Source organism: Dermacentor variabilis, chromosome 2 (assembly GCF_050947875.1).
Source record: "Dermacentor variabilis isolate Ectoservices chromosome 2, ASM5094787v1, whole genome shotgun sequence".
NCBI classification, from domain to species: domain Eukaryota; kingdom Metazoa; phylum Arthropoda; class Arachnida; order Ixodida; family Ixodidae; genus Dermacentor; species Dermacentor variabilis.
Genome location: NC_134569.1, coordinates 50,491,670 through 50,518,133, shown reverse-complemented (window position 1 = coordinate 50,518,133; position 26,464 = coordinate 50,491,670). Strand labels below are relative to the sequence as shown.

At 44.9% G+C, this 26,464-nt stretch overlaps 1 long non-coding RNA gene across 1 annotated transcript in view; it reads right to left on the bottom strand.

The window, feature by feature from the left end:
• Positions 1 to 25,526, bottom strand: part of LOC142570836 (uncharacterized) — a 123,309-nt gene extending 97,783 nt beyond the window's left edge. The window contains exon 1 of the long non-coding RNA XR_012825694.1: positions 25,455 to 25,526. This is a non-coding gene — a long non-coding RNA (uncharacterized LOC142570836). The remainder of the gene's footprint in view (positions 1 to 25,454) is intronic.
• Positions 25,527 to 26,464: the final 938 nt, after the last annotated feature.

Here is a 26,464-nt window from a genome sequence, read left to right as displayed (position 1 = left end):
GCTGCAAATAAAGCATTGATTGATTGATTGATTGATTGATTGATTGATTGATTGATTGATTGATTGATTGATTGATTGATTGATTGATTGATTGATTGATTGATTGATTGATTGATTGATTGATTGATTGATTGATTTTGGATAACTGAGTTTTATGGAGAGATCAAACTGTAGTGCTTAAGGTTATGTTACAATATGGTCCCCGGAGGATCCTCAGATGTTACCAACACGTAAGCACGTGAGCGTTTTTCTCTTCTTTATTTTCACCCACTCGAGTACGCAAGTACTCTGAGCATAACACATCTGCATCAAATCAGCATCAACATAGTCATCGCGGCGGGCGCAGAGAAAAGGCGAAATTCGGCAGCGGTTTAATTTAGCCCACGGGTCGCTAACGTAGTCACCGTGGTCAATGTCTTCCCGTTATGCCCGATTGCCGGCCTCTCACTTTGATTGTGCTCCAGAGGTCTACGTACTGTCCAACCCCCAGTGATATTGAGCCCTGTCCCATGCCTGATTCGATCGCAACCTTTGGCGCATCACAGATACCTATGGCACCACCTTCCATTAGGGGACGAGCGAGCAGCACCAGTTCTTGTTCAGGTGCGAAGATCACAGCGACAATGGCACTGTGGAAGCCATAGAAGCACAAGCGATCTCGACAAGAGGTGATCGTCCCTGCGTGTCTGTAGGAATCGGGATAACAAACGCGCGAAATTAATGTCTACTTTTTTTTTCTTCTCTTCTTTCTCTTTTAAAGTGTTTATTTTTGTCTTCCAGGTCAAGGTGATCGGGCTAGTACTTGGAACGTACTTTCTTTATCACTTCGCTTGTTCTCTTTCTCGTTCACCGTGCTCCTACTTTCTTACTCGTTCACCATCGCTCCTTTAGGCGTGGAGTAGCAATGTGAAGTCTCCTGTTTCCGTATTGTCTTACCCAGTGGCCAGCAGGCAGCGACGTTTGTATATACATATATATGTAGAGAGAGAGAGAGAGAGATTTATTCTTGTGTTTGGGGAGGCGTAAGCGCAGACTCGTTTTCCACTTTTCTTTTCGTCTGATCCTTTTTTCTTCCATGTCTCTGTCTTCTCCCCGCCATTCCTTATAGTTAGAAGAGATCCCTTTGGCAACTGCGTTTAGCGGAACAGGACCGGACGTCGAGATGACGGCGTCACGCGTTGCTGACAGTTTCGTGGTCTTGACAGAGACGGATGGGGGACCGCCGGTTTTCTTCGAAATCCTTGAGTCAATAGCCTTCGCGTACGACTCAGGCGCCTTCAGCCAGACAGGCCGCCCTGTAGGCATTGCAGCCCTCCCAGCACTCCGGCCATCAACCGATCCGCGAATGAAACTTCACTCCACCTTTTTTTTATTTTTTCTGTTTCAGTTCGCACATTTCTTTCGGAAAGAGCGAAATACGCGACGTATTTGGACTGAACGGTCGAACCAGCAGATTTCCTTTCGATGTTACTTCCGCGATTTCTGTCCGAAGTCCCGTTTTCATATACGTCTTCACTTCCTTTTGCGTTCTCTTAGCCAACAAAGGAAGGAATCAGTGAGGACAGGGTAAAGCAGGGAAACGAGCAAGAACAAGAAAAAAAAATGAACGAAGAAGAATAAGTTGTCATGCTTTACAGAAATCCGAAGCCTCCAGTAAGCAGCCGGAGGCAACGCGAGCGTAGTGTGGTGCAGTGACTTCGGCGCAGCTGCCTTCAGATGACGCCATTGATATTTCTTTGAAGCCGACAGTAGGCGCTGTTTACGCGCTGGAAGGCGTTGACCGCGTCTCAAAAGGGCTTCCTTAAAAAGCCCGCTTAACTACGAAGCAGACCTGTCTGGATAAAATTGATCTGTGTAGAGGTCGGTAAACTTCATTCAGTGGCTTTGAATAGCGAAAACTGTAGGCTGGAAGATGTATCGATATAATTCATTGCAGCATATAGATATAGACATTTCTGTCTCAAAGAACAAGGATGGCAGCATTGTGTATGCGGATTATAATGCCACGTTTCCTTTCTCTAGTGCACAGTAGGGTCTAACTTCTCCCCGATATGGCTTCATTATTAAGCCACAGTAAATAAGGGCTAAAATAAATCACCCAATAAGCGTCTAAGTTTGGGGAGAGAGAAGAGAGAGAGAATACTTCTGCGCACTCCTTACGCATACTGATACGTTGAGATAGCTTATTGCCTGCAGACCTCATTTTGCGCGGTTCACCAGTGCTGACACGAAAGTGACACCGACAGGGGCTGTCCGCTTTAGCAAGACCGACGTCATTCACGTCGCCCGTCTTCAGCGTTTTTAGCACGGGAACTCCGACTGACTCGCCCGGTGGACATCGTCTGCAACGGGGTAGATGATACGCTGCGGAAAGTGACACCGACCTGAGCTGTCTCTCGGTAGCGGTTGCCCTGTGACTTAATTTGGCCCTTGCAAACCAAATTTCAAATTGCTGCATTTCTATTCCTTTCTTTCCTTTTTTTGTCATTGCATTGTGTGGTTGTGTGACCGCAGCTGCCAGGGGCGGCGCGGCCCTGTCAGGCACGTTCACTGCCTTTTGTCGCGTCCCGCATGGCATTTCTGTAAGGAATGTGTCGAATAAATGAATAAAGAAAGAAAGAACCTCACTTCACAATCCCAGAATGTTAACTGAATATACCGTTGCAGTTGTAGAAGGTATATCTGATCACTTACTTGTCAATATCGATGCATCCATAGTCTCTTCCACCCCATCTGAGAAACCTGTGAAGCATTCCTTCAAAGACTACTCACACGCAAATGATGCAGCCATAACAGAACATATGGATACATGCCTCACCGACTTTAACGACAGTGATGTGATAGCACTTTGGCGCCGTTTTAAAAACACGTGTCAGTTCTGTATTGATAAATTTGTGCCTGATAAATACATGCTATACCTCAAACAAACAGCGTAGATGACACATTAAGTTATCCACATGACCCGCAAGATAAAAAGGTTAAAGAAAACACGATTACAATTTGATCACCTTAAAGAAATGAAAAAAAAAACCTTGCGCGTGCAGTGAGGACCTCGAAGGAACGCTACTTACTTACAGTACTACCAAACTTTATTGTTGAACAGCCCGAAATGTTCTGGAATTACTTGAGCGAAAAGAAGAAGCCAGTAGCACAAATCTGCACCTATGGATTCATCATTACCGATTACAGGGATATTGCGAGTCATTTCAATTATTTACATGCTGTATTTTCTAATTCTGGCATTAATTCATTCAAGGACAGAACGTTTCATCCATCCGAAGCAAATTTTATTTCATACATTGGCTTAGTTTCGATGCCAGTTAACTTAAAAACTAAATCTTCATGTAGTCCTGACAACCTTCCAAACATTTTTTTGAAACGCTATGCTGAAACTATTGCAAGCTTCTTTCTTATTGTATTTCGTGCTTCGTTACTTGCTGGAAAATTACCGGATGACTGGAAGATAGCCAGAGTTCGACCCGTATTCAAGAAAGGCGATTGTTTATTGTTAGAACATTACCGTCCAATATCACTGACACCGTCATGTTGTAAACTAATTGAACATATTGTTGCCAATCAGATCAACGAATTTCCAGATAAACATTCAATGCTGTCTAAATTTCAACACGGATTTAGAAAAGACTATTCAACAGTTACACAGCTTGTCAGCGTAATTCATTTACTCGCCTCATGCCTTGATAAAAATGGTCAAATTGATGCTGTATTTCTTGATTTTAGCAAAGCCTTCGATACAGTTCCAAATGACAAACTAATTCTAAAACTTTGACATTTTGAGCTCTCAGAAATATTGATCGCATGGATAACAAACTATCTAACAAACCACCGCCCGTTCGTGGAAATTAATAAGCAACAGTCTGGCTGTCTTCCGGTCAACTCGGGAGTTCCTCAAGGAAGTGCCCTATGACCATTGCTCTTTTTACTTTACATAAATGATATTACTACTTCAATCCATTCCAGAATGCAAATTAGGTTGTTTGCGGATGACTGTGTGCTTTTTAGAGAAATCACTTCAACAAATGATCAAATTGATTTAAATACTTCTCTAGCTGGCATTATTGACTGGGGCTAAATGTGGGGAATGCGGTTTAACGCTGAAAAGACGGTCTTTCTTCACTTCACTCGTCAGAAAGCTCCACTAATATTTAGTTACACGTTAGGTTCCTTGCATTTGCAGGAAGAAACAAAATATAAGTATTTGGGTGTCACAAACACTAACAATTTATCATGGAATTTACACATTGATAATATCTGTTCTTCGGCCTTGAGTAAATTATATTTTTTTTTTGCGACATAAACTTAAAGATTCCCCACCTAACGCAAAACTGCTTGCTTATTATTCATTAATTAGGCCGAAACGTAAATATGCATGTGCTGTTTGAGACTCGTTTACTAAACAAAATATTAAATGTCTCGAAAGGGTTCAGAAGAAAGCCCTGCGATCCATATATTCAAATTTCTCTCGATATGATTCCCCCTCACAAACAATGCGTGATAATGGCATCGAAATCCTTGAGCAGCGAAGGAAAAACTTAAGAGTTTGATTTCTTTCCATGCTTTTTCATGAAGATTTATCAATGAATCCTGCATAGTATCTGTCTAGTTCGTCTAGGCTTACTCGACACCATCATCCGAATTCACTAACACCTTATTTTGCACGGACGGATGTATTCAAGTATTCTTTTTCCCCGGAACTATAACAGACTCAAATAACTAGTTGTCGCCTGTTTCACTTCATTGAATAATTGTATTACTGTTGTGTCGTACAACCCTGCTTGACTGATTAATGCATTGTATGATTGTTGTGTTTAACCACCCTGCTTGGAGCTGAACTAGGTCTGCAGTATGAAATAAATAGAAAGAAACTACGTTACGAAAACATCGAATGCGTTACAGGAATAACTGGGAGCAAGAGCATACAATGCAATTTCGCTCGAAAGTGAAACATGGAAAACCCTATATCTTCTCTGACGCGCGCATATTGACTCAGGTCAAATGGAAGCAAATACGTTTTGCTGCATACCTGTTGTTCGAATAAAGACCGGCGATGTCATATCGCACAATAATCTCATGAAAAAAATATCGATTTACATATTCGGGTCATGCTTTGCTACGAACGCTGTTTTGCTTACGTATGATCCGCACTTCTTTTTTCTTGTTTTATAGCCTAGCCCTGAGGATTTCTTCAAAGAGTGAGCCGGTTTATTGCGCTCGTGAAGCACTCCCGTGTGGCCGTGCCTGTTGTCAGAAACTCTTGAACTGGAGCCAGTGATAGCTCCTTCGCGACCTGAGCCAACAATATGCCGACGGCAACCAACGATGACTACCAGGGACGATCTCACAAATGTAGAAACGTACCAGAGGAACTCGTGTTGCGTGACATTTCAACACTCCACATGAACTTGTTGAGAGCAGGACAAATTCAGTCGTGCCTGTTCTGCGGGGGCCTATAAGCAACTCTTCCTATGTACTGACAAAATTTTGAAATATTTAACTAGCTCAATGTAAAAGCCTTCTTGTAGGGTCGTTGTGCATACGCATCGCTTGTGAAATCACAGCAAATGCAATTCACTTTTTTTTTTCATGCATGGCACTATACTGTCGCAAAGGAAAACCGGAGCTATGAGAGGCGTCATAGTAGGGATGCCTCTCATAGATTAATTTTGATCACGCGTGTTTTCTTTACGCACATCAGATGCTCGGTACACTAGAGTTACCGCATTCTGCCGCCGTTCCAATGGCGCCACCGCGGTACGAAAATGAACCCGAGATCTCGTGCTCCACACCGTTGCGCCACAGTAACAGAGCCACCTGCGCCTCACGAAGAATAAATGTCAGTGCGACAGCATTAAATATTTGAGTAAGTAACCGAAGCATAGCCAATGGAGATTGCCGAAAACGGGTGGCATAGCGGATACTTGGTAAGGCTATTCGCTTTTCTGGCCTTGTTGCGACGCCAGCGACGCCATTTGCGCATCGTTTCGCCTGTAAACATGCAGCTCACTCAGTTGTCAATCGGGTACTCGAAAGTAATTTCAGCTTTACTATACCGTGCGACTAACGTGTCAACCAAGGCAATAACGAACTGGATACTTTTGTCTTTGAATTTTATATGCGAGCACTGCGAGCGCTATATAATTTGCAATAGCGGCTCTTATCACAACACACGCCCGAACTGGCGCTTTGCAAGTTCGCACTCGCAACCACGCGCACGTTCGCGCAGTCAGGTTTACCGAGAGGTACGGAAAGCACTGTAGGCTAACGTCAGCGCTCCATCAGCCGCCGCCTGTCACCGTCCTTCTTTCTTACGTCGGTGTCCCGCATTCCCGACTTCGCGATGTCGTCGTTTCTTCATGCGACTGGCGACTCCACGTCTCCCCATCAAGAACGCACCATCGCGCCCCTTCTGGCACGCTTAACTATAAAAAAGACCGTCAGTAGTCTATACTCGAATCAAATCAAATCAAATCAAAATATTTATTCCAACATTACAAGGCGAATGCAATGTTGAGGATGACAGGTACAAAGCCTTCTTGAGGCTTAACCGGCCCTGCATCCTATACACTTGGCAGAGCAGTGGTTACAAAGCAGGAAAATGGTCAAAAGATGTTCGTAAACAAGGCAAAGTTTCCAAATCAGTTTTAAGAGATAAGCGATACCGAAAATTTTTGAAATATTATTGAGGGAAGAATATGTTACATTTTATACAGTAAGACCTAAGTATAAGAGCGTAGAAAATCCTTAAATTCTGGAGGGTTCATTTTTCCAATATCAATGTCTATTTCTTTAACAGAATTTAATAACCTCGGTAAATTATTTTCAAGCATCTGCTTGCTATAATTTGTCCTATGTCTTACAACATTCCATATTTCAGTGCGGTGGGTGGAGTAGGCAGGTACATTGTGATGCATGTTAGCGATTTCCACAAGCGTAACATTACGTTTTTTTATACTGAAGCAATACTCCGGTAGGAGTCTATATGTGTACAAGTCGTGAACTCCCTCTGCTCGGTAACTTCGATATTTTTTTTACCTTGACGTGGTATCTCATCTTCCCCTGCAATGCAAACTTCTTCTGCAAGACAAGTGAGACGACACAGGCGCCTCGCATGCAGCCACTTCCTCCCTCGTGTTTGCCTCGTTACGGCGTCGCAACTTCGGGAGGAAGGGACAGGCAGCGCGTGACTTGGTTTTCGGGGGCGTGGATCACTGACACGACAGGACGAAGGAAAGCGAAGCGTGCATTGAGGAGAAACAAGGTCGAAAGGAGAGCGGGAAAGGCAGGAAGAAGAGCTTCGACCTCGCGGGTATCCATCGGTGCGGTTGCGAGAGTGGGATTTGCAGACTGTCTCGTGAGCGAGCTGCAACGAGTACAAACGAAAAAAAACGACAAAGAAACTACAGAACAAGTCTACATTGCGCCAGAGGAGTAGATGCAGAGGAGCCGTGGTGTGCCAGAAAAGAAGAAGGTCCTTCTTTGCAACACCCATCACACGGTGGGACAGTGTAACGCCATAGTAAAAAGGGGAGTATGAAAAGTAAGAAAGAAATAAAAAAAGCCGGTTGGTTAGACAGAGGTAGAGAGGAGGGGGGAGTACTAATACAGAAACGTAGCCTTCGTGGTGGATGGGTCAACAACCTTTTCGGCTATGCAGCCTTCAGCACGCGACCCCATCGCTTCTCTCTTTTTCCCTCACAGTTTCTTCCATTACTTACGTATATCATGTCCTTTCCCCCGCGCTTCTTTCTTTAGTAGTTGCCATCGCGTTTCTGTTCACATCCTTACATCACCGGTTACGTGCTTCGCATTGCGGGCGTTTTCTTTTCACGTCCTCCGCCTTTGTTCTCTAACACGGTCACTCCGCCCTCCTTCCATTACCCTTTGGGCCCGCCACATTGCACCTGCCGCGCCGTACTTCCCGCTTTCTTCCCTATGGAAGCCTTTCTCTTCCTTACGAGCCTTCTCCGCATTCGTTTGCGCTCCCTTCTTGACGATCTCTTCCAGCTGAACACTGGGTCTTTGACGAACATGTTCTTGCATAAAAGTTTGTTTTATTTTACGATAAAACTACAATGCGATTAGGTAGTTCGTTTTATGAAAAAAGAAGCGAAACCGCACGTCTTGGTAAAACATTTGCTTCCTCTATGGTCTCTCATTGTCTAGCCGGCCGGTGAGCGCTGGGTTATAAAAACTCCGATTTAGCGAAAAACCACGATGGTTATTTCTGGCTGTTTGTACACTCACTAACCCGGTTCTCAATACTCTCCGTTTTTGCTCGGTTCAATTCCCATTTCCTGATAGTCGTACGACTAAGAGACTCACTGTCATTACCACCACGAGTGCTCCGGTGCGCTTCACTCACTGGTGAGGGAACCAGCGTTTGCCGTCAGCTTAATGGTAGAACCCCAGCTGTTCCCTCCTGTGGTCACCACAAGTCGTCGTTGCAGCCATAAAAAGAAACGTGCCTTCCTCGCTACCCTTCGTGGTAGCCCAGTGGCTATGGTGTTGCGCTGCTGAGCTCAACGTCATGGTTTCGATCCCGGTCACAACGGCCGCATTTTGATGAGGGCGAAATAAAAAAAAACGTGTGTGTACTTAGATTTAGGCGCACTTTATAAAACCTCATAGGGTCAGAATGATTGCGCAGTCCTCCCCTACAACATGCCTCATAACGAGAGACAAACTTTCGCTAGACCTCCTGCGCTTCTGTTTCACTCGCTGGGATCATTTTTTTTTTTTCAGTTTTCACTTTTGTTCCAAAGTATATTTCTTGGTGGTTATCTCCATTCATGTATTTATTATGCAGCGTGCCATTAGTTTACGTCAACGTATTGCGTTCTTGTTTCTTATAAGCTACACCAGTAGGCCCATTTTAGGGCAGTTATATTTATATGAACAAGATATTTGGCTACAGGTGTAGACTGAAGGAACTGCGACAAAAGAATGAGCTGGAGAACATAGTGGTCCTGCATATAATAATATGAATAACAACAAATAATTATAATATAAAAACGTCTTTCAAATGGAAGTTTGGGGACTGCGGATTCAAAAATACCAAACGAGAACATCTTATTATGTCTCCCTCTACTATCTTTTCCTTTTATGCACCAGATATAGGCTACCCGTCGAGGGTAGCCACGTAAGTCAAGGGCATATTGAGCAGGTTACATATCCCACGAGTAATAATGATTCCGATCAAATGGTTCTCTCTGCATAACTTGAAAAACTCAGCACTTCAGGCAATTTTTTATGTGTGAAATACTGTGAGTGGGAGCCCATCTGTCATGGGCACAAAAAGCTATTCGCGCACTAGTGCATTTTTTGAAGTGCGCCGGTATCCGGTATGAGTGACTGCTTGGAGTCCTATTCGTGCCCCTACGTTTGCGCAGGGCTAACCCTCCCCATCTTTCTGTTTTTAGTCCCCTTTCTCCTCCTCTCGCTGCAGGATACCAAACCAGCCAACTAGTGCGTTTGACCTCCGTTCCCTTCCTATCTTTTTCTTTTTCTCTCTCTCTCCCTCCCCCCTCTCTTTCTCTCTCCCTTTTGGGAGACGACGATCGATACCTTTATGTCGATAACACAATATAAAAATAATGATCGCTGCTACTGTAGGTAGCGTGCCGTAAGGACCACATTTCTGATGACCTCGCCCCATAAATTCAAAAATTTGGTGGCTTAAACGCTTTTTATTCCAAATTGAACGCGATTTCTCACAGGACGAGGCGATGCAGGTGATAGGCTTAAGAGATGCTTAGAACATTCAATAAAACACCATGAGCCGCTTCACACTCAGTATTCCATGAAGCAGTAGCAATTACTGCAATTCAAAATATACTAAGCCAAGCGCGCAGCGCTCTCTGCGACTCGGCAGAATTTATGGACTTCCCCCTTGGCTTACAGGTCACTACGCGCAAACTTACTTTGCTGCTCAACTCCTGCTTCTGCCTGCCAAGAAGCAGGAACAAACACTAGATGAAGTGTCATCCCCCCCCCCCCCGCACCCCGCCCAAGATAAAAAAAAAGGAAGATAGCTCAAGTTTCCTATGGTACCTGCGTCTGAACATTACTTACAACACTTTTGCACGAGTGACGATGCTTCAAAAGCTTACCATTAGTCACAGTAAAGTTAAATCCTGCGCTTCCTAGAGGTCCCGTCCTATTATTCACCTACGTTTTCGTTGTCCGAGCAGATCAGCTGCTGTTTCGCCTTTCTTATTTCTTTCCTTTGAATAGGCGGGTCGAACTTCAGGAGATGTGAAACGACCGATCGATATTGAGAAGCCGAACAACAGTGCCGCAGTTCGGTCATGAGCGAGGGGCCTTGTAATCTTACGAAATAAAATTCGCATGAGGACTTTTTAAACGCCTCTGCGTATGTGTTTATCTTTCCTTTTCTTTCAGGTATGTGGTAATTGCCCGTTTTTTAAACTATAGAAGTGAGCTGACAGACGTTCCTGAAGACCTAGCACTTGCCTTTTAAGTTTGTATTCACATGCCGTATTTGTATCAGCTAGATATGTGTACATCTACATAACCTCCGGGCGCAATTCAGGCTATGTTTCATCCGCACAAACTTTTCAGCCTAACAAGGGAGTTGTGCTGGAAAAAATATAAATATATATCAGGAAATACATGTCTTGCAACCGCCATTTTAGCCAGATATTCTTGAAATTGATATACCAGGACATTTCGGTCGCATTTCAACTTGTGCACAGCATTGTGGGAGCTCTAATTGTAAGAGGTGCCATACCACTTTCAAATACAAATTCCATCGGTTGTTTCGCCATGGCGCCATGAATTTGGCCTACTGTTCTATTCTACTGTGCTAATCTTAATGTTCTTACTGCATATATTTCAGCGATATCGGCGCTTTTCTTGGTATATCTCTGCAACAGGCAAAAGAAAGGGGGCATGAAAAAAAAAAAACTACACAATTAACAGCGCAAAAGGTAACCTATCTGAAACATTGTGAACGAACCCTTATGCCCTAATTTAAGCCATGGTTCTAAGTTAGCCAAAGTACAGTATATAGCAGCAATGCATCAAATGTGGAGTGCCCAAAAGCATAAGAGTACTGCCCCATTGAATTTTAAGGCCAACCGCAGTTAGCCACAAGAAAACAACTTTGAATTTCTATTATAAAGAACCAGAATCTGCGTTCATAAAACTGTTTTGGGATGCGGAGATATATATATACATGCCGACGCAGCTACAATGAAGGTAAAATAAAGAAATAACTGTGTGGGAGCGCAGCGATAAAGCTCCTGACAGTGTCAGTACGGAACTGGGTCGCGAGTGAAAACATCGACGAAGAGTTATGTCGTGAAGAGCACGAAAACATTTTAGGCATTCCGGCCTTTTTCCTTATTTCTGTGTCGCACCGCTATCAGTACACTTCCTCCATTCAAAATACACAACCCTATTTCTGTGCTCTACAGTTCATATTACTGCGTTTCTGCTCGAAACGCAGTATGCGTTTGTTCGAAACAATGTGAAGGATGAAATATATTTTACAGCGAAAACAAATAGCTCACGCCGTAATGCTGCGCTCGGCGGAACAGTGACACTGCAAAAGAAAATTTCACAGTTATGGCCCTCTGGAAGTGATCTGGAAACAAAGATATTGGTTCGCAGTTCACTTAGTTTCTTCTTACTTTTCCACGATAAAACAGACAACTTGGACAAGTAAGGAAAATTAGAACGTGGCACATTTTTGAGCTTCGAACTGATTTTAATGAACATCAGGTACCCTGAAAAAAAAATGCTCTAAACGTCGACACATGTATCTAAAGGCACTCATGTTCAAAAAAGTAAAGCCATTTCCACGCACTGAAAGCTGTCGAAACAGTGAAGCTTCTGGTCCGTTTCTCAAGTTTGAACTCGCGTTTACTGCTATTTTCATGAGCCTCGTTGTCGTTTTGCTAGATTCAAGCGTCAGCTCCGGATTGCGCGCTCTCATCAGTTGCGTGAGGTTGGGATCAAACCACAGTCTATCACACGCCTTGCAGCTGTGGCCTCACTCACGGTCGAGGAATTCTCTTGAACCGTAAATCGGAACCCTCCGTTGGAGGAATCTCTCTACGTCGATGTCTCTGCTCGGCCTCCTACTCTCAAAGTTGGAGGTTATATAGCTTGCCTCTGCTGGCGCTTGACTTTGGTTGTCTTCTCTTGAAAGTGGGGGTTGGCTTGCCTCCATCGGCGCATGGCTTGCGCTTTCCGTTCTCAATCCTCGGCGGTAGCGGCTTCTCTCCGCTGGCGCTTTGTATGCGCTTCGCGCTGTCGAATCTCGGGATGTGCGCGACGTCCGCGCTGCCGCTCTCGTGCGAGCATAATACATGGGGCTAAAGTGCGCGAGCCGGCGAAACACCTGCTCCTATATCCATCTCCTCCCCCTCCTTCGGCGCGCGTTCTGATTAGTCCGCTCTCATCACGGCGGAGCCCCGGATGTATGTATGTATGTATGTATGTATGTATGTATGTATGTATGTATGTATGTATGTATGTATGTATGTATGTATGTATGTATGTATGTATGTATGTATGTATGTATGTGTGTGTGTGTATGTATGTATGTATGTATGTATGTATGTATGTATGTATGTATGTATGTATGTATGTATGTATGTATGTATGTATGTATGTATGTATGTATGTATGTATGTATGTATGTTATGAACGTCCCCTTTGGTACGATGCGGTGGGTTGCACCACCAAGCTCTTGCTATTATACTGCCTAATGTCCTACCTAGGTTAAAAAAGAAATAAAGAAAAAAAAACAAATATGAACTCCCACAACCACATTTTCTGACCACCTATTGCGAACTTTGCTTTTACAGGTCTCTGTTTTCTGTCGTTTCCCTACTTTTCTTCCATAAATCTTCCAATAGCCTTTTACTAATTGCTATTGCGCACATGTTTACTTTTCCCCTGCTCTCGCTGAACCCAAGGGCTTCAAGGAGGCCAGTGGTGCCTAAATCGACCACTAGGCAGATGTCTTCACATTCTAATAAAACATGCTCCATCGTTTGCCTAGCTTTACCGCAACAAGCACATCCTTCTTCTTCCTTCTTGTATCTCGCTTTAAACCGTCGTTTGCCGGCACTTCATTAACGTTATCCTTATCCTATCCTAGGTGCGTGTTCTAAGGCATCCCGATCTCGCTTCGAAAAGTAATGAGCTTCCCTTTGAGTTATCATAAATTGTTTCTTTTCCTGATTTCGTTTTTTCCTCTTAAGTAGCCACTCATTGCCGGTTTCTTTTCCTTTGCCGCCATCCATGAGATTATTTCAGCCTCTCTGACTTTCCGCTTGACCTTCTTTGTTGTTGTGTTGCCCACCCTACAGGCCGCATACTTGGTGGTAAGCTTCCTAGTTCTTTTCCTCCACTGTGAATCAAAGTTTCCGAGTACGCGAGAAAATGCGGCTTAAGATGTGCTCCGGAAAAGTCGGAGCTCATAATCATTCGCCCCCGGAGCCGTTGCTCTACTCCCCCTATCACTGTGCACGTGGATGGCACACCGATACCACAGGTTGATAGTGCTCGTATCCTCGGCCTACACGCCCAAGCGGATGGCAGGTCAAACTAAACTGTTTGCCTTGTATCCAGACAGATTGAGCAAATTCTGGCCATGATCCGGAGGGTCTCCAACAGGCGCTCAGGCCTTCGAGAAGAGGACCTGCTGCGCTTGGTGGAGGCATGCGTGATCAGCCGCCTTACATACCATCTCCAGCCAAGCGCAACAACTTCGCACAGACACAATGATTCGCAAAGTGACGAAGCTGGCCCATGGCCTCCCGAACTATACTTCCACACACCGTCTCCTTAACTTAGGGACCCATAACACACTAGGCGAGCTGCTAGAGGCACATTGGGTCAGCCATCGCCACGCCTCCTACTCACTCCTACTGGCCGCCATCTTCTCACACGGCTGGGATACTCTGTCCCACCCCTTGAGTCTGAAACCCGTCCAACGATCTTGTCGTCAGCGATACGCCAAGCACTAAGTATTCAACCATTGTCACGTAATATGCACCCCGAGCATGACAAAGGGCGGCGCAAAGCCCGTGTACGATAGATTGGCCGCATGCTTGCAAACATCCCGGAAACACATACTTTATACACGGACACATCACGCACTCAAGAGGGCTATACCTCGGTAGTTTTGGATGGCACCGAATCCCTGAGAGACTCTGCTGCAATGCGCGGAACAAATGCCGCTCACGGAGAAATTCTCGGTGTTGCTCTTGCAATTCGATACGCCATCCGTGTTCCTGAGGAAGTGTATATATTGACGGACTCGCAACAGGCATGCCGGGCGTTCCTATCAGGACATGGCATCCTGAGAGCGGCGCACCAAATTCTCAAACAGATCCCGCAAAATACACCAACCACTCCTCCCGCATCCACTTACTCGCTGCCGGGTAAAGAACGCGCACATACGGTTGCCCGAGAAATTTCCCTCCGGGCGACTCGGCGTGGTGAGGCAACTAGTTCAGAGTGGGGGGATCCCTTGCTCCGTTACAACGACATACTCCGTCATTATACACGCATTCGTCGTACCCACGCCGCACCACCGCCGTCCTTCTCGCGGGAGGAAGCAGTGGCATTACGCCAGTTACAAACCGCAACTTTTCCAAATCTTGTCTCTCTCAATAAATTCTACCCACACTGTTATCCAGATCGTTGCCCTGGCTGTGGCAGCTCGCCCACAATCTTCCACGTCACGATTGAGTGCACTGCAAACCTCTTTATCGTCCCTTGCCAACTCTCCTTTACCCCCTACGCAACAAAGAGCTGTGGGACGATGCCCTCCGCGACGGACTTCCCGAGGTCCTCCGAGCTGTGATACAACGGGCTCGAAACATCGCCGGAATCATCTTAGGGACCCTGGACTGAGGGTTCCTCCCACACTGCTCTCGCCATTCAAATATTATTAATAAAGATGTTTTACTCTCTCTCTCTCTCCTGTACAGATACCTCAACACTCTTTCAGCCCATTTACTTTCTTCCGCATTCCTCAGTCGTTCTTCATACTCAATTTTACTGCTAGCTTCCCTCACTTCAAAACTAGTCCAGCCGATATCACCCTGCACAGCTACATTTGTAGTCTTCCCGTGAGCGCCCAATGCGAGGCGTCCCACTGACCTTTGGTTCCCGTCGAGTCCTGATTGTACCCCTGATTTAAAGCAAACAACCGCATTTTTAAAAAGTATGTCCTGGAACAAATACACCTTTTCACATACCCCGGAGCACCTCGTACCTATTGTATCCCCATAGTGATCTGTGCTTCGTTATGGCTGCATTTCTCTTCCCCTCTATTGTTATTGTTTTCTCCTGTGTTTCCATATATCTATTGCCTTCGTTTATCCATATACCAAGGCATTTATATTGTCTTACCCAAGGTATTTCCTGGCCCTGTATTGCCATTGTCTGTTCGCTGTTTTCACTGAATACCATAACACGTGATTTTCTAACACTAAATTTCAAACCTGAATTCTTGCTATCCTGTCCACAGCTATTAGCCAGACGTTGCAAATCACTTTGCTTGTTAGCCAGCAACACAATGTCGTCCGCATAAAATAAACCTGGGAGCTGCTGCTCTATTAGTGTACCCGCCTGTTTGTATGAGAGATTAAACCCGATATTACTTCCTTCCAGCGCCCTTTCCATCCTCACCATGTACATCATAAATAGCAGCGGGGATAAAGGGCGCCCCTGCCTCATTCCCTTGTTGATATCAACTTTTTCCTCGCTCCTCATCCCTTCCCATTCAACGCAAACGGTATTTTCTAGGTAAATCTCTCTCAAAAGCTGCAGAGAATCGTCACCTAGGCTTTCCCCTTCCAAAATTTCTCATACAATGTTGCGGTCTACGTTGTCATACACTCCTGTAATATCTAAAAAGGCCACATATAACGGTTTGCTTTCTACTCTTGATATTTCAATACACTGAGTAAGAACAAATAAGCGACTACACTCGGCGCGCTCTCTGGCGGTGAACTCCGGAACCTGTCGCCCAGCGTGACACCGGACGCCGGAAGGCCAAGGCTCGACTTAGAACAGCTTCGCTGTTAAATATATGGCTTGGCAGCATAAACAACAGTACTGTACAAGAGTGCCTAAACATGCGTATACATTACAAAAAATATAATTCAGCATCTAAGCCTCAAGATCATCATTCCCAATTTAACGGGTAATTAAGCAATTTGTTTTTTTCTTCCCTGTTATGTTGCCTGCGTCAGCTCCTGAGTTGCAGAAAAAAAGGTTTGTTATGACGGATTAGCCCTAAGAAAATTGAATAATTTTATATTATTGGAAATTTGGGGCCGGCTTCTTCGGAACATTTTATCGACGAATCGATAGACAAAATAACATGACGAAATGAACAAATAAATATACACACATTCAAGCACACATGCTTACGCACCGAGTGAATAGCCCTTAGCGTTGGCAATACAGGGGTAGGATAAGACAGTACAATATGTACATAAATGTTTAGGCAACGAAATCAGAAATCAGACACAGAAATCAGAAATCAGAAATCAGAAGAAAACAAGGTAATATTATGATTTCGATTGCAACTGCGATTCATTTTTTAAAGAATACATATACGTGACTAACCCGTCGTAATACTGATGCTTGTATAAGGGTCAGAACAGCCCGAAATAGTTTTGAAGCACTAGTTCAAGACTTCGCGCCTTGTACTACTCTGTAGAAAATGGCTCTTGATAGTATACAACAATGATCAAATTGCAGCTGGATCATAGTGCATGCCTTTGCATCAAATTGTATTAAAAAAAGAATAAGCAAAGGCTACATGCATTATTTGACAACAAAAGCACGTGACATGATAAGTCGCGGTTATCTTTGACTATTGAACATTATAATATGTAATTCTCAACCGGACAGTCATACTGATAACTTATTTATATATATCTCTATTAGCATGTCCACTGCATACGACAACAAATCTAGCGTGTTTGAGAAATGGAAAAGCAAAAAAAAAAGAGAACATAGAATTGAAACGATTGACTAACAAAAGGCAGCCTACTCCACCACGTAGATTACAGCAAGGGCGCACAACGTACTAATAAACTTTTAATATAAACCGATGTTTTAGATCACATGGGCATTGCATATATATACCCAAAATATATATGCAATCATACACTGCAAAGGATTTTCTGCGCAGTTCATGCCTAACCGCCCTGAATATTCAAACTAAGTATCGCACAGACATGCATTGAAGCAACTTGCACATTAGGTAGAAAAATGATTAACAAGTACAATCCATACACGCTGGAAATATCCCTGAACTGTTCGACGGATGATGAATACCGCGGTGACAATAAAAGAGACGCTCAAGCGGTGTGATTGCCAGCCTCGATCGCTAAGAAAATCTTGCCTGTGGCTAGAACAGGCCACCGCCACCACCAGCACATCAGAGCGTTAAGCAAGCCCTTTAGCTGTTTATTAGGGCCACTTCACTTTCTGTCGCCACAAGCAACTCTCTCCACATCGTCGGACAGACGATGTAGTCCTCGTCTGCCCTAAGCGCACGATGAAACAGCACTGTTGCCCTTTCGAAAACTGTTGTTCATAACATTGTGTGCCGTGGTCGCCCACGGACTCTGTGCGAGCATTGCCATTTTAGTCACCATGAGTTTGAGGTATTTATCAACCACGCGAAGAGAGAAACCTGTCGTGCATTCAAACGGTCCCGATACGGTAAGATTATACGACAGCTTGCCTCAATACCAATTGAGAAGCGAAACATTCATCCTTATCGAACGGCCCCGCCGGAAGCAGCTCACGAATTTCCTTTATTTATTTTTGATAAAAGTTCTGTTTTCTTTCTTTCTCTTTGATGCCTGGAGTACTGACGGCAAGAGCCGAACTAAATAGCGCACAGAGGCGTCAGGCTATAGTTACGCACGTATTAGGGAACTACATAAAGGAAGGCATTGTCAAAGCGTACTTCAGTAAACATGATGCCATGGCAGAACAGTGTTGGTCGCGAAGCTTCAAATATTTATCAAGTTCTCAACAAAAAATAAGAATTAAAGTGTCCTACATCTCATTCGCGTAAAGGCGCAGATACTACTTACCGCCCAAGGCTTACCGCTTGACGCAAACTCGGGCAACGTGGAAAGGCATATTCACACTCCGAGAAATCTGAAACGTCTATGGGACCTCCAACAAAACCTCGTGGTACCTTCAAATAAAGTCAGAGCTCGAAGGGCAGTGCCAGACATGCATTCCAAGGTAAAATGCTGTCCTCGGAACAACCTCGACTCCAAACGATCGTGACACTACATCGTATTGACAGTTATCGGATGCCTTCTACAAAAAAAAAAGGAAACAAAAGGAAGTGAAAGAGGAATAAGCGGAATAAGAATTTAAAAGCTGCGCGAAGAGAGGCGCCTGGCACCGACGTACCACGCAGTTGTGGCAAAAGCGTAAAAAAAAAAACATTCCAGCGAGATTTTTGCAGTTTCGTTATCTTGCCGACGTTGCGCGCTCGGTACACGAACCATTAGTTAAAAGGTGCGTTGAACCGTGCTTCATTTATTGTCCTGTCGTGTCCTTTCTGCGCAAACACTGAACCAAGAGTGACAGCAGAGATGCGCGACGTCAGAGCAATCAAGTCCTAAACAGCCGAAAACTGGTGTGCCTGCCGCCACGTGCGTGCGACAAAACAAGTTTGCTTCACCTAATGAATTTCAGTCTAACCAAAAAGCGCGCTTTATGAAGCAGTAGAAGCAACAAGAGCTCAAGTTTGCTTCACCTAATGAATTTCTGTCTAACCAAAAAGCGCGCTTTATGAAGCAGTAGAAGCAACAAGAGCTCTCGAAGAGTAGCTTACTGGACCCATACACGGATTCACTTATTTTACGGTTATGGTGTCGTTGCTTTTGGAAGGACTTCCTAGTTTTCCAAAAGTGCAATTATGCAATTACTATTATAACTTTTGGAGACGTAAAACGACAAGGAGGAATAGAAGTAGACAGAAAGAAAAACATAGAAAGTACAATCATTGGTCATTACAACAAAAGAAAGCTTTCATAGAAAATAACTTAGAGCTCGCAGTCTCTATAGTATCTTCCAATGCTGAACTACAATTTTCCGTTGTTCCTAATGCGGCCTCATTGCATATTCTAACCTTCAACATTGGTAACATTGAAATACAGATTGCAATTGAATGCAATATAGGACACTAAGATTTTCAGTACTGCACACTTAGGGTCATTTCGTTTAGGTAGCACTCATTATCTGAACGAGTATTTACTTTTCTGTAAGTGTGCTTTCACATAAGCTCCCGTGAAACCCCATTATTTTGATAGAAATTGATTTAGGAAATAGGAGGCAGCAACCATCCTAACACCTACCGACCGATGGGTTCCATCGTCACCGTAGTCAATGCTGAAAACTACCGCAATTTCCCTATAATTGCCGTCGCATTCACAAGTATTATTAGACTGATAACATCATCGTTGCGTTGATATAGTTCTATCGTAGCAGTCAAAACTCTTTGCAAATACTTTCATCCAAATCCATGGTTTCAGCTCACTTTTGTTCTTCCAGGTAATTTCAAGACGCTCTTTAATTCACACTAGCAATGCAATGATACAGCTGTGATCTTCGTGTGTCTCACGCTAAATGTTTCATATTGAGAAGAGCACCGCGGGAGAACAACCCTTACAAAGAAACGGGCACGACGGCTGGTCTCCACTTCTTTCTCTGTTGTGTCTTCCTTTGCATTCCTACAAATATTTCTTCTATCTCGCTGATTACTCATCTGTTCACTCCAAAATTATTAAGAACGGGATAGTCACTTCCTGTCTTAAATCAACCATCTCAAAGTCTTGCCCACATGCAATAAATGAAAGTATTGTATCCCAGTTGGAAAGGCTGAAAGGGAGTGGGTACCCTATGCATCTAATCGTGGTAGCTTGTGGAAGACTGGCAAGGTGGATCAAGGCAGGGTCGCGACCCAAACTCCAGCCAACAGACCGTCGAAATGTTGTCGTTATGCCACAGGTGCACAAATTGACACATGACCTTAAGAATGTAGCAGGACACTACAACATTCCGATAGTGTTTTCCACTCCTCGGAAGTTGTCAGCAATCTGTTCGCAAGTGTACAGGCAGACGGAACAAGACGGCAAAAAGAAAAAAAATAAAGGAAAATGTTTACAGTATTGAGCACCCAGCCTCATTCGTTCCTTGTGCCAGGGGAGTTGTCTACCTGGTGCCATTATCCTGTTGAGCGCTGTACATCGGCCATGCCGGACGATGCGTTAATGAAAGATTAGGAAAGCACCATAGATTACTTGGGGGAGATTACCTTGATAACCTCCCAAAACATTGCCGCACGTGTGGCAAGAACGATAAGAAAACGATGCAATGCAAACCGCTCTTCGACAAAACAACAATCAGGCACAGGGATCAACTCGTGCGAGAGCTCATGGAAGCCTTCCATATGCGTATCAGCGGAGATAAGTGCGTGAGTCAGACTTCCGTCCGGTTTTCTGATAGGGAGTTAAGGTTGTTGGCCAACTCAATTGGGTACACGGGGTAGCACGCGAGGTTAAAAATTATAGCCTTGTTTTGTTCTGTTTCGGTTTTTCTATTTATTCGTGTGTGCGTTTGGAATAAACTTCAGTTGTGAGTCAGCGCTCACCCGTCTCTTTTCTCGGCATTGTCCTCGTGCCTCCGAGCAAATTTTTTCAGTATGACTAAGATACACCCTAATGCGAAATTTGAGCGCAGCTCTATACGTGCTTTTATTTCGCGAAATATTGACCGGCGCAGGCAATCTGTCTTGTGCGGCACGTTCCAAACGTAGCGAGAGGTGACGCGACTGCCTCGCTAACCGGGGGATCGCGAGAGGCAGCGCACGGCTGACGCGCGAGTGTGATTCATAGCAGCCGCCGCAGACAGACTTCTGCTCATGCAGTGCTTTGGTGAACAGACGACGCTATGCACGCGCCCCCGCGAACGGAGAGGAGGTGGCCGAACTCACCGAGACACCCTAACGTCGCGTACTACTGTGGCGCCATCCCCTAGCCATCGTTGCCATAGTCCGTCTTGCGCGGCACTATGCTGTTCTTTTCACGCTTTTGCCGTACCTTCCGCCTCCGCTTTCCTCCTCACGCTCCCTTCGCTCTCGACGTCTTTCATTTGCCGCTTGGCTCCGCGTCACTCTCATCTTTCGGTGGGCTCATTCGCTCGGTTACGAGGTACGACGCCGACGCTCGCCGCAGGTACGGGCACCTAACAGCTGCGCTCTAGAAAAGTCGTAAGCGATTCGGCACATCGTAATGGAAAGGCAAGTTATTGAGCCCTCTAGACCAGTATGAGTGTCCACCTTCCAGGAGCACTGGGATTCAAAGATAAACAGATAAACTGGTCAGCAGTCCAGAGAGGCACAGAACCCTTTAATGAAAGGTAGAGATTTTAGCTGGCGTATAGACATCGCTGACATGCTACTCTGCGTGGGGAAGGGGATTGGGGAGAGAAAGAAAGAAGTTCAGATAAGTAAGAAACGATTATGCTATTCCTTGAACAAAAGCAGGGAAGGGATTGTTTAAAGTGGAGTCATTGCAAGTGTGGCTAACAGTACAATATAATATAACAAAGGTTTTCAATACGAAAAATAAGATCGAGATCAGATAGGCAAAAGGCTAGATAACGATAGATGTAGTAAAATCTGATTAAATCCAGAAGACTAGAGGACTATTAGTCCCCGGCCCCTTTCAGAGTAGATGCCAATAAACATCATCAACATCATCATCATCCTCTCACTTCCATAGTTGTTTTTCCTCATCTGTCAGGTGTCTCAATCTTTTACATTGACTCTTCTGCAACTTCTAACACTTCTGTAACTTCGGACCTGATTGCACCGACGTGAAGCGTCTCTTCCGTGTCGGTTGTGATTGGCAGTTGCTTTCACGAAAGCTTATTGAGCAGTAATAGAAACGGCTGACAGCACTGCATGTGGTGATGTGGTGTCTGCGGCTGCGAGGAGTACACTGACCACCTATTTTGCCACTGTCTTCAATTTGAAGCACAAAGAGAATCTATGTTCATTTCAGGAAACTAGATGATCGTCTTCTGAGTGAACACGCAATACTGCAACGCCATCCCTACGGATCATGCTTAGAAGGCAGTGAAATCACTTTCGTGCTTTCCAAGAACGCCTGGCTTGTGCGAGCGTCTTTGACTCTGTAATGCTGTCCGTGCACGTCTCTTAACCTCTTTCTCTCTCCCTTCATTCTATTCTCCTTCTCCCTTTCCCAGTGTAAGTTAGGCAACCGGACTCTTAACTGATTAACATCCCTGCCTTCCTTTTATCTCTCTCTCTCTGCTGCTATGTCTCTCCCACACTCTAAAGCAAAACTTCTTTGTTCCCCAGAATGGGTATGCGTCACTGTGAAACGAGACGCATGAAATCCTTTAACGTATTTACAGATTCGCCATAGTTATATGTGCATGCACTTGTCCTCATCGTGGGTTGGATTTCAGAATGTGGCACTCGCATTTCAGTGTAGCTGAAATGCAATAAGTGCTCGTGTGCTTGGATTTAGGTACAAGGTAAGGAATTCCAGATGGTCAAAGTTATTCCGGCGATTTCCATTACTCTGTACCTTACACCTCACTGTGCTACATCGTGACGCTAAAGCCCAAAATTTAATATAGTTTAGCGTAATGTAGGCCTGTCCTTTCTTAGCGACAGGAATTGTAGGTTCTCTCTCATAATAAGTGGAAGGGGCGGCCAGTGTCCATAACGAATATTGCGCAAGAAACCGCAAGAAATATACGAAGATATTTGTATCTCCCACTTACAAATTATTTGTAATCCCACCAGAGGTCCCTAGGAGTACGAGTCAAGTGCCTTACTAGAGTCGTCACAATGGTTCGACACTCGCGTAACATGCTAGTTTAGTTAGGCAAACATCTGCAGCATTCAATAAAGGACTTCTCTGTCCTCCTCGACATAGCACAAATGACCCGTCTTCTTTGTGACAAACCACGCCTATAGCTTAATATTAGCTCCTTAACCACCATATGCGCGTGACCTCTTTCAGCGGCCCCCTTGCCCTCCCGCCTGCAAGATATCCGTAGACAAGATGAGATAGGCACCTTAGGTCGAAGTCATCCCGTCTGTCACGACTTGAAAGAGAATGAAGAGAGCTACTGCGGGACATTGTCTGAGAGGTGGCGTTCGCGTTCCTGAACTTAGTGGTTCAGGAACGCGAACTCTGGTGCTGTTGTTCAGAATACGTAGGAACACGCTCCCGTATTCATATGTGAGCAGGTTTTGCGTAGTGCTTCTTTTTCAAGCACCTACTTTTTGGGGGTAGTGCCTGGAAGGGCTTTTTCGTTTCCTCCTGCTCGGCCTCTGCTACCTGACTTGTGCTTATCTGTCATCGAAAGTTAAAGCTGAGGCAGCAGACCTACACAATTGTTGACACAATTTGATCAATTTTAAAATATTAGATAGTGCAACGCACTGTGACATGTGACGGGTAAGGAAGTGCTAATCTTAAGAAACGAGAAACTTGATCGAGAGCTTCAGGAGCACGGTGGGTCAGAAATTAAGCCGAGCAACCTACGGCATGGCTTAAGAAATAAGAAAAGCCAATACGGCACACAACGCAGGAACAGCGAGGTGAAAAGGAAAAATAAAGAAAAAAAATGTCGGCTCCAGACGGCGCCACCATCGAAAGGAGGCCCACACAGACACAGACAAAAATATCAAGCTTTTGAACCCATCACGCTCAATGTGTTCGCCCAGAAGGCGCTGCTCTCTTCCAATTCTGAAAATGGCGAGCCCTTGGGTTTATGGAATACAAACTGCCAGTTTCTATCATCGGTGACTGAAAGAAGAGCAAAAGAGCGGAACGTTTGCTACGTGCTCTGACGAAATTCTATGCCAGTCACGCTGTGCATGCAGAACACTGAGACGAAATGCGGTGAAGCACTGTTCATCAGACATTCCGGCCTGGCATGTTTCTTTGTTTTCTTTTCTTATCACCAACTTTTTAACCGCATACTCTTTCTACAAATTTTGCTAATACTTTCCACAGCCCTCAGTGCTAGTGGCGATCTGTCTTTACTGCAGCAGCCGTGGCACTTCCGTTATTCAGAGCACGGCGTGGCTTTAAATGAAGGCGGTTATTTATAAATTATAATAAGAGGTACGGTCATTCGCAGGAGAGCTTCCCTAGTGGCGATAAACGAGGAATACAAATGAGTGATTTGAAAGTCGAATGCCGTATGTACACATTGAATAAAGCGTCGGCACAGTGCTTTTAACATTCTATTGCTATAGTATTAAGGCGCCTGTGTTCGGTCCGACACCAAGAGCGTCGTGTTGAAAGGGGAAACGTGGTTGAGGAATAGCTTGAAGAATCTTTCCCGGGCCACTCACTCTAGTGCCCAGTTTATCGCGTTAGTACGAAAGTTGAGCTAAATACACAAAATTTTGGTCTTGTTCCTGCTGCCTTGAGATTTTTGAAGCATAATAATGAAAAGAAAACTTCATGTTGTGTAAGTGGCACAGCATTATGCAAGCGCGGAGAGACGTGTAGCATTTACTTTCTGCAGGGCTAACTGCGTATCCAATGTTTATCTAGGACCTCAAGGTTTCTCGTACATCCCGGTGACGCACGTTTATGCCTCTCGCGCACAAGGTGAGTCACCGTAATTTATCGAATAGTTGCTGTAGTCGGATCAAGAAGAGGACAATGCGAGTATGCATGAGCGTTTGTATCAAGGCGTAGTGAAGAAGAAGAAGAAGAGTCGGGTTTGTGCTCAGCATTGAAATCACAGTGCGACAGCTCGGCCTGCCATTGAACACTTCGGTACTGCTGTCTTTCGGAACGTCTGTGCTTGGGCACTCACACAAAAATGTATGCATCGCCATAGAAAAAATTGTTGTGGAATCAAACCAATTTCATTGCTGACCGTATTATTCATTTCATTCCTCCTTTACTGCCTCATTTGTGCTATATATAGACATTTTTAATAACTGTCTACTGAATCGTTTTCAACTTTCCCCGCTTTAATTTATTCATCAAAATTATAGATTTTTAAATTTATTACCTTAATACATGTGTAAAATTTGCCCGACTCTTGGCCAATACCCGCAAGTGGATATGCGCCAAACACACCAAGATCACCATCACCATCATCATAAAAAAAAGGGGGGGGGGGGGCGACTTGCCGCTGCGCCTCCTGAGCAGTGCTCTACGACCCCTGTTTAGACGTTGCGAAAATATTAAGGGAACTCTCTAAAATAGACGTATACATCGGACAGGCAGTTATACTTGAGGAGCAAGCCTGCGTGCAAAAGAAACCAGTGAAGCCCCTCTAACTAGGACAAGTACGTGATGACATGGAATGGCTGTTACAAAACACTCGTTACTTACCATCCCCTTAGCACAAGCAGGGAAGAAACAAAGCCGCTCAACACGGACGCGTAACGGCGGTCGGATAACGGGGACAGTGCGGCGGTGGCGTTGCCTGCAAAACTGCGCAAGGAAGGCACGACAAACACGTCGCTCTCGATTATTTTTGTGTCGCAAAGCTCTGCCGGCTATTCTCGCTCCAAGTCACGACGCGCGGTTGTCTCGTCCGCATTCGCAGCGTCTACGCCGAGCGTCACCTCAGGGAAGAACAAAAACTGCTTGTGACAGGCCGACGTGAGCGGTTTTCCCAAAGGCAAGCATGCAGCGAGTCATAACGGGCCCTGCACCGACGGAGCTTCGAGAACGAAATCAAAAGATACCGAATGAGCAAAGCGCCAAGCGACTTGCAGGGCACGAAATACTTGCGTATCGGGTTGAAACATGGTATCTTCTAACATTTTCTTTTTGTCTTGTGTCAGTCTTCTGATAAATGTAGTTCATTCTTAATTACATCCCGACCTCCCCTCTATTAGGTGCAGGGAAGGTTCATTTGTATGAACTTTTGTACACCTTGGGAATTTTCGAGTAGATCACTTGGTTAATAATGTCAATCTAATTTGTAGCACTTCTGCCTTTACAGCGACGCTGTATAGGCCTACCCGATTTGTCCTTCCATCCGTCGCCTGTACGCCGAAAACTCCTCCGGCACAAACCCATGCGCATGCGCGAAAAAAAAATAAAAGAAAGATACGCGCGCGATTGGCTGCGCCAGTAGTGGCGTCATTCCTCTCCGTCGCAGCCGAGCGCGCGCGCAGCAGCCTCTCTCGGCTTCGAAATGAGTAGGTCACGCATCATACGTACTCCTGAGGTGTAGGCAGCTTTCGATAAGCGACGTCACGAGCCGAACCGGGAACGAGCTCGTCTATTCCGTGCCGATGCTGCAGCCCGAGCACATGAACAGGCTCGTGCAACCGAGCGCAAGCAGCAACTGCGTACCAAGGATCCGCAACCTTCTAAGCCATCGTTTAATG